The 9,564-nt window shown below is 41.7% G+C and overlaps 1 long non-coding RNA gene across 1 annotated transcript; it reads left to right on the forward strand.

Annotated features, from left to right (window-relative positions):
- The first annotated feature begins 5,922 nt into the window (after positions 1-5,922).
- LOC140214332 (uncharacterized) lies at positions 5,923-6,730 on the forward strand. The gene is made up of 3 exons (XR_011891289.1): positions 5,923-6,257; positions 6,348-6,407; positions 6,672-6,730. It is a non-coding gene; the product is annotated as an uncharacterized lncRNA (long non-coding RNA).
- The last annotated feature ends 2,834 nt before the right edge of the window (positions 6,731-9,564 follow it).

Here is a 9,564-nt window from a genome sequence, read left to right on the forward strand (position 1 = left end):
CAGTTTTTCGGAGGACGCTATGCAGGACTTCACTAGGAGTGTACAAACATATACATAACAATAAGCACGAAACCATGGTTCATCACAAAACTCAACCTTCTAGAGATTATTTTTCGAAAACACCTTTGTAGCCTGCCCTCTCATGATACAAGCAACTTAACACTTTCATTGTTGGACATATTATACGAGGAATTGTGTTCAGCGCGATTAGTTATTAGCAGCACTACACGATAGAAAGCACGAGTACGCGAGCTTTCAAATCAAGTTATCGCGGATAATGCACTCGTACGAACATGCACGAATTGGTAAGTTCGAAATCACAGTTCATCCCGAAATTAAACTATTCCAGAAACTAGTTCTGGAAAAGAAGTTTTTTGCCTGCTCTACAAGGAACCTAACGCTTTCATGTTTAGAAATAAAAAATATTCGTAGGCATGAACCAGCCTAGGCGTCATAAGACATCAGGAGCACTACACTAAAGAAAATACGAGGACGAAGCTTTGAAATGGGATTTATCCAGAATGATTCGCTCGCACAAGCATGCACGGGAGCATAAGCACGAAATTGCTGGCTCCTTACAAAATTCAACTATTCAAGGGGCAATGTTTTGAAAGCAAGTTTGTTGCCTGCTCTCTCTTAAGACAAGTAACCTTACGCTTTGATTTCTACACTTGCAATAGAAGGACTCATCTTCGGCGGAATGGCTCATTAGCAGCACTAAACGACAGAAAATACGAGGTAGCATGCATTAAAATTGGAAATAATAAGGGTAATGCCCTACTACGTATGTGTAAAAAAGCAAAAGAAGGAAGTCATGGTTCATGAGAAATTCAACTGTTCAAGATACTGTAGTATAAAGTTTATAAAGAGGGATAGGGTGGGGATGCCCCAGAAAGACAAGCCAACGTCTCGATAGCAGGACCTATCTTAGTCAAAGGCGGCCTCGTCATCCTCGGCGTGTTAATTTTAAATAGTTAGTGCAGTGACGTCGCGTGTGGTTGTTCTCGGTGCCTGTTGGTTATAAAGAAAGAGAGAGACTTCAGAGAAAATGAGCACTGTCACCTGACCTCTGTGAGCGTGGTGCCCAAGACGAGGGCACAAGAGTGGGAGCGTGGTGGGAAGGCAGGGAGAAAAGAAAAAAAAGCAAAGAAGAAAAATACGGGGGGGGGACACCAAGAGAAAAAAAGGAAAGAAAGAACCAGAAAAAAGAGGAGGTGGGGCAAGGGAGGGCGTTGGGGAAGCGAGAGGTTAGGGAGCATCGGTGGTGTCGTCGGGGGCATGTTTTTGTGGCTTCAGAAGAGCCGGTCAGGCAGCCAGTGCGCGATTAACACAAACGACGAAAAAAAGAAACATGATTTGATAGAGCGTACTTAGTAGCATAGCAGAAATGCGTGGAATAATCTTGAAGTAGTTAAGATGGCACCAAGGACTCTGGGGATGAATGCATGGTGTAACTGGATGGCAGCGGCATGGTCTTTCAAGGCACTTTAGCCCCAGTAGCTCAACGCATGTGTCATCACTGCAGCACTAACACTTTAAAACTCACATGCCGAGTACGATGAGGCCGTCATGGACGAAGATAGGTCCTCCTATCGAAACGTTGACAAGGCTTTCTGAGGCACGTTATCTCTGCTTATAAACCTTATACCACAGTGTGCTATTCCATCTGTCAGGCCCCTTCTTGATTTTGAATTATTGAAGATAGTATTTTTTTGGAACCCAACATTGTCCCGGTCTTTCACAATACAAGAAACCTAATGCTTTGATGGCTACACATCCAACACAAGTAATCATCGTCGTCCAGATTAGACGTTAGCTGTAATAAGCGAAATAATATATGTGGATGGAAGCCTTTAAATCGGAATTATCGAGGGTAATCCGGTCTTATAAACATTTACAGGACCATAAGCACGCAATCATGGCTCGTCACAAAATTTAACGACGGAAGGGACGATTTTTGGAAAACAAGTTCCCTCCGTGCTACTCAACTAGAAAGAACCTACGGCTTTTATTATTACACTTTGAAAACAAGGAGTCTTCTTCCGTGAGATTTTCATCAGCAGCACTACTCGAAAGCAAATACAAGGACGGAAGCTTGAAATTGGGCATTATTGAGGATAACCTGCTGGTACAATAATGTACTCAAGCGTAAGCAAAAACTCATCGTTCATCAGAATATTCAACTTCTAAATTGACTATTTATGGAAAACAAGTTTTTTTGCTACCACTCTCATAATGCAAGGAATCTAACCATGTGATTGTTACGCTTTGAAAACTAGGCGCCTACTTCGGCGAGATTAGTCATTTTAGCTGTACAAAAGTGCTAATAAAAGGAAGGAAGCTTTCCAATCGCCACTTTTGGAGATAATATGCTCGTACAAACATGTACGGGAGCCTAAGCAGAAAATCATGATTCATCAGAAAATTTAACTATTCAATAGGCTTTTATAGTAGAACAAATTTGTTGCCTGCTTTCTCTTAATACAAGGATCCCAACGATTTGATTCTTACACATGCAAAGCGACAAATCATCTTCGGAGAGATTAGTCACTAGAAGCACGGCATGAAAGAATATACGAGGATCTATACTGACTGAAAGAGTGACAACACTTGGTTGTTAGTAACCGCTGTGGTCTGTGTTCTCTTTATCTTGTCGTTTAGCGCTGTAGGAAAACAATACATGAAAATACATGTTGTTTCTGGTTCACTGCAAGTATCTTCAGGAGTCCCGCAGCACTCACTTCTCGGGCCGGTACGGTTCCTGATTTAAATTTTTGATATTGCAGCGACAGCAAAACACCTGTAATGCTAAAACTGTTGCAGATGATTTTTCAATTTACGCAAAAATACCTTATTTGTAATCACATCAGGAATCACGCCGTGTTGATAGTAGATGCTTTAAAATACCCGAGCGTTATGTTTGCGTATATCTTAAAGTGGCACACAAATATTGATGATGTATGCTCGAAGTCGTCATGGTGGCTAGATTTTCTAAGGAAAAAGGTAAGCTTGGGGCCAGCAGAGAAACAAACAGTTTTAACACGTTTATACGTACGATAATAGAATATTCAGAGTTGTCTGGCGTCCTACTGAGAAAATATTGAAAACTAAGTTAGAATGAACACCTCTTTATACGCTCAACGTAAACAAAGAATGACTCAGTTACAGCGATGTTTGGTTTGTGTCATTTAGAATCGTTAAACAAACGCTGGCTTAAAAGTAGGTTTAATATTGTGTTCAATTGATCCGAGGCAATTGTAGTATTAAAAGAATGACTACTCGCTATTGCCTGGGAAACGACGTAAGAGGTTGAATCATACGCGAGCGCTTCGGTCTTAGCCTGCTCGAACAATGTTTTTTTGTATTCATGTTTTCCTCATGTAACTGAGGCACCAAACGGGCTTCTGAAAGATGTGATTAATACAACAAATGCTGAGTTCAAGCATTTAGTATATGTGCATTTGTGTGAACAATGCTGATGGTTAGCTTTACCGTCAGCTAAGGTTATTAGGTCTCTTGTTGTTTGGTTGTTTTACCTATCATATATATATATATATATATATTTGTATATGTATATATACGTATATATGTATATATATGTATGTATATGTATGTATGCTTGTACGTATGTAGAAACGTCTGTATGCAAAATGTGCTGCTTCTCTGTAATGACACTCCTGAGAGGGTTAACATCACTTCTAAATAAATCAAAGCAAGGCGCAAGAAAGAGCAAAAGCTTTGATTGATAACTTCAAAGTGAACATCATGCTATGTTTTTGCACACAAGCCTATACGCAAGCAAATCATTTTAAATTTATCTAATCGGCAGGATATGCGCATGAAATCTACAGGGACACAAAATTCAGCTTTCAGTTTGCTCCTGCAGCAAGGTGCCGCACAAAATAAAGGAATATATTCGGAGCTGCGAGACTACCTTTTGTGACATACGTTCTTCACCAAAGTACACTATTACGCCTACAGCTATCAAAACAAATTCATGCGGTTTATTTATTCACACAAAGCTTTAGGTGTTTAAATCAGCCATAAGTACCTTAAAAAAAAGATGGATAAGTGTACAGTTATTAGGTATGAATATCCCACCGGTCGCTCATTATTCTAGTCTATGCAGAGCTCTGCTGCAATTACTGAAATGTCAGGTTTGCTGGTTCAATACGCGCTGTTCTCGATAAATGATAATTGAGTATTTCTTTTTGTGGTTATACTTCCTTTATCACATTATTTCCAAATATTCTAGTTGATTGAGGACTAAGTAGGGTGCGACAATTTTCGTATTAGCCTGCATGCTATGGTAGTTTTACAATAAACACTACACGTTGCTGGCATTTGCATGCTGATAATTAGAGAGGCCCTTCATTGCAACCAGCAATCATGCAACCTGAAAACTTTGTTTAACCAAAACCCACTTAGTTGTAAAGTTCGCGCAGTCTAACACGTGATATACAACTGGCTATGTTTTCTTAACAAAATAAAATGGTTATTTGTCATACATTTTATATTAAAGACAATAACTTAGAGAAGATCAAAACTTCCGCAGACACTTGTAAGTGAAAAGTAGGAACGCAGCCAACGTTATAGCACTCGCACTCAAGTGATGTCACAGTGAAACACGGGTACAATACCTGCTGCTGTTGCAGATAGTGGGAACTACTTTCACCTTCCCTTGAGAATTCTTGTTTCGTTAGCATACTTTTAATGGCAGCCGCTTTCAGTGTCTCCATACATCATACAGTATCCTTATAGAGTTTCTCATACAATACAGTATTGCAGAACAGTACAGTATACAGTAAACAGAATTGCAGCTATGATTCACTCATTTTATTGTGTATCATATACGGCTAAGGCAGTTTCTAAACTCCGAGAACCTTTTCTCTACTTTTTCGCACGTAGGCATAGGCAAACTAATTACAAAAATAGTAGATTTCAAATCGAATATTCTTTAGATTTTCTCCCTCACTACTTAATTACTGGCTGCTGCTGTCGTGTTGACTAATATGCAACTTGGTCCACTCGATAAATGACACTGGCAACGTGTGCAGTGTTTTCTGCTGGGCATTCAAAGTTTTCATACGGGATTGACTTTCGGGTATATGCTGACCAGCACTGGATACAGTGCAAAGACAAGCGGCCATGGGTGACAGGTGATGTACGCATGCAACGACCCGCTCTCCAACGCAAGCGCCCTTATGTGGCTACGACGTAATCAGCATTCATTTTGCCATCCGTGTACAGGGCTGACAAGATAGTTTATGTATATAGCGCGTCGTTATCGCTATATCATCTTCATTTATTTATCGCGTTTTTTCCACCCCATGCCATATCGGTCACTTTGCTGTAGTCATGCCATTATTATTCTGCCCACTTTATTTCTCGTGCAGCGGTCGACTCTGCATTAGCGTGCAGTCACTCGCAAGCCGTGAACACATGCAAATCTTGTCATGTCTTAGTCGTCAAGGCGCCGTTGAAGGAGCATCTGGGTTAAATCGCGAATATTCTGTCGGTATTAGTCGCGAATATTCAGTCGGCATATTCACTCGGGTGCAGCGGTGGCAGAGAGGTATTACACCCGCCTCGCGTGCAAGAGGTCCGTGGTTCGAATCCCGGTGCCGCGCAATTTTCCACCGGATTAAAAAAATACCCGGGTGTTGATAAAATTGCATAAATGGGCCTAGGGTGTGGCCTGATCCCGGTGGCCAGTACCGGTAACGCACTCCCTAACCAGTGCAGGATTGGCCACCCTGGTGCAGTACTTGGCCACAACCTCCTATAGAGCGTTTCATCGGGCGAGGAGGAAAGTCTGGCAACACGCGCCTTTCCTCCTTTCTGGCTTGGGCGAAACGGCGTGGTTCGGCACGGTATGCATGTGCTGCTGCTTGGATGTGAACAGTTTATTTTTTTAGCACATCCTGCGGAATATTGATGCGATGTCAGCTAACACCAGGTCATCGGGGAACCACTGCGTTATCTTCGGCTGTACGAATAATTATAGAAAGAGGAAGCTGTTGGCGGAACAAACGTGCGACGTGCATCATCAGCCACGGCGTGTTTGTGGTTGCGAACTCGTCAAGTTTCATCGTTTTCCTGCTGACCCAGAGCATCGGCGTTTGTGGATTGCGAGCGTCAACAGGAAGGACTTCCTACCGTCCGACAGTTCGCGGGTATGCTCGGTACATTTCGTTTCTGGCGAACGTACCGACACGAACCCGACACCGATGAGGAGCCTCGGCTATGAGCGGAAGGTGTGTATGTACTACGTAACCTGCTGCTAGTCAAGCGAGAACGCTCCTTCTCGAAGAAACAGTCGCAAGTGACGCTCATATCTTGCGCAGGTCAAAGTCGGGCGACGACGAATAGTGAGAGGCGACTACGTGCCTACGAAGAGACGAAGGGTACGTGTCAAAATTATTTTACCGGTCTGTTAATGAGGAAGTGCTGCGCTTTGTTTTGAGCGCGATATCTTTGCAGGCGTGTGCAGCGCTCTCATGTAAAACAACTTTTTTGTCGCCGATGCTGCTATCGCGTGAGCTCTTTTGTTCAATACACTTTGATGACTTGACGTAAAAGAGCGTTAGAGCCGTTATTCTCTTTTTGGCAGCGCATTTTGGTACCGTGTGATCTTGATGTTTGCGTTCGCCGATTTTTTTTTATCTTAGCTTCCTGGAGATGAAGTGGAGTTGGCACAGCCGGAGCCATGCGCACCCATTGATTATGTAAGTAATCTCATGTGCAACAGTGCACGCATGTGCACAAGTAATTTAATAACACCTACCATTGTGTATATTACATTAATTGGAACGTCGCAACGTTATGGAGGCACATTAATGAGCCCCAGGTGTTCAAAATTAATCTGGAGTCCCCTACTACGGCGTGCCTCATAATCATATTTTTGTGTTGGTATGTAAAACTCCAGAAATCAATTTTTTTTAATTTATGCAGCTGGCACACGCCCATGCTGCAAGGAACAGCTTGTTTAGCAGTTGTGAAACATTTACTCTAGAAAAGCATTTATTTCACTTATGCTTTGACCTAAGGCCCAAAAGAAACAGTGATAAAGTAAACTTATTTTGTGGTCTCGCATTAGTAAACAAAAAACAAATGCACCTGTTTTTACACGTTATTGTGCAGCCTTCACTTTGTGGAATTGTACCCATTACATCACTCATGGAAGTTGCCATGACATTTGCCACCACAACAGGTGCCACAGCAGGTGACTTAGAATAGGTACACCGTCACAGTGCAAAGCGTTATTTCATCACATTAAAAAAAATATTTGTGGGTTCTGACTCTTGTTTTTCATACAAACTTTCGCATACTCAAAATCGATCCTATTGCACTCAACACAATTTGACAGAGTCTATGAACAGCAGCGGGTAATTAATCCACAACAGACATGAATAAGGTTAGCTTTTTGAATTATCAGATATTTAGTCTTTTGAAGCGATAGAAAGTCGCTTAGCCTGGGCAATCCATTTAGCGTCTTTTTCATTGATTTTCTAAGGTGATGCCTGCTGCAAATTTATCCTGTTGGTGTCTTTACCTCAGAACACAGTAGGCTGTGGTTCAGAAATGCATAACATCAGTTTTTCCCTACCTTGCAAATGTAATAAGGTAACATAAAAATATCTGCGAATAATATTTTTTACTCTTGCCTAGGTCCTTCAACCTCAACAATGTACCATTTTTGACATATCTGCTGCGTCTGCAGGTGCATTGAAGGTTATTCTTACTACCCAGCATGTCAGTAATTTTCTATTGTTTTCTGATACTGGTTTTGTATTGCGGTTTCACATCATGCTGCACCACAGCATGGATGCGGATGTGTAGGATGAAGTCGGTGCTGCAAAGCCCCATTTCGACATAAAAAGAGCAGTCAAAAGCAGACCCTTCATTGCTAATGCATCTCTTTTTATCTGCAGCCACAATTGGATATTGTGTCGGATGAAAGTGTGGAACCTTCACTAGGTGACAATCAGGCAAGTCAACATGATACAGCTTGAGTATAACACTTGGAGACAAAATGTTTCATACAAAGAAAGTGGATAAAAAGAAACACTGAGACAAAAAAAGTGCACGTTCATGGGTGCTTGCCACATTTTAAACCTATTTTAAACGTTATGTCAATGCCTAGCCCCTCCCTTGCAGAGAGCTGCATCTACTTTCTGAATCTGGTACAGTAGTTGCACCTCAGCCGAACTTGCAGCAGCTTTGGTGGGAAAATGACACGTGGTGCACTGAGGTCTATGTACCAAGGTTATTTTCACAGTGGTAGCAATGATCCCTAGGTTATTTTCGCAACGGTAGTAACAGTTATTGGTTATAAATGTCCTGGGTCAAAATGTGAAGGGATGGTAGTTTTGTTGAAGAGCCCACTTGTATGTTCGCAAAAAAAAAGACACTAGTATAGAAATATTTGTTTTGTTTTTCACCTTTGGCAAGAAGGCTTCAGCAGCGTTCATATTTGTCTTGATTAGTTGTTTCAGACAGCAGCAATGCAGTGTAGTATATCACTTAATTGCATATACTTGAAACTGGTGTTGACAACACACTTCTGTTTCCAAAAGCAGCCAGATATACTATGTGAAGAGGTAGCAGTTAATTCTGCCTTGAACAACATTGTCATAACAGTATTATCTACTTGTAGGTGCCTAGAACTTTGCCTGGTGATGGTGCCATGTTATCACAAACAGATCCAGATGCATCACGTGAAGAGGTAATTATGAATTATATTATTAGCCTGGCAAGGGAAGAAGGGTTCGGGATTGCCAGTCAGCCTCTAGAGTCTGTGAAGGAGTGTTTACCTAGGTCAATCAATTACAGAAGACCCTAATCATGAGAAGGAAATTTACAGAAGAAATTAAAGATGGGTTGCAGCGCATACGGCAAACGTCAGATCCTGAGTGAAAGCTTAACATTATCGATGAAAAGAAAGTTGTGCAATCAGTGCATTTTACCAGTGCTAACATATGGGGCAGAAACTTGGAGACTGACACAGAAGCTTGAGAACAAGTTAAGAACCGTGCAAAGAGTGATATAACAAAGAATGTTAGGCATATTGTTAAGAGACAGAAAGAGCGGTCTGGATCAGAGAACAAACGGGGATAGCAGATATTCTAATTCACATTAAGAGAAAGTAATGGAGCTGCGCAGGTCACGTAATGTGTAGGTTAGATTGACCATTATGGTTACAGAATGGATGCCGAGAGAAGGGAAACGCAGTCGAGGACGGCAGATCTCTAGGTGGGGCGATGAAATTAGAAAATTTGCCGGCGCTACCGGGAATCGATTGATGCAGGGCAGCGTTAAACGGAGATCACAGGGACATAAAATAGGCTGCTGCTGTGAGAACATTCAGTTGTGGAGAAAGCAAATTTGAGTCTCAAGCTCAAGCATTTGAATCCAGCCTTACGCATGCTTTGCAACTAGTTGCTTCAAACTTTAAAGGGCCCCTCACAATGCCCCACTGTAAATTTTGGTTATACACACTAAGTTGTAGGTCACTGTCTCCCTAGGGAGCATCTTACCGAAATAATTTTTAAATTGGTTCAT

This window comes from Dermacentor andersoni, unplaced genomic scaffold (assembly GCF_023375885.2).
Source record: "Dermacentor andersoni unplaced genomic scaffold, qqDerAnde1_hic_scaffold ctg00000039.1, whole genome shotgun sequence".
Taxonomy (NCBI): Eukaryota; Metazoa; Arthropoda; class Arachnida; order Ixodida; family Ixodidae; genus Dermacentor; species Dermacentor andersoni.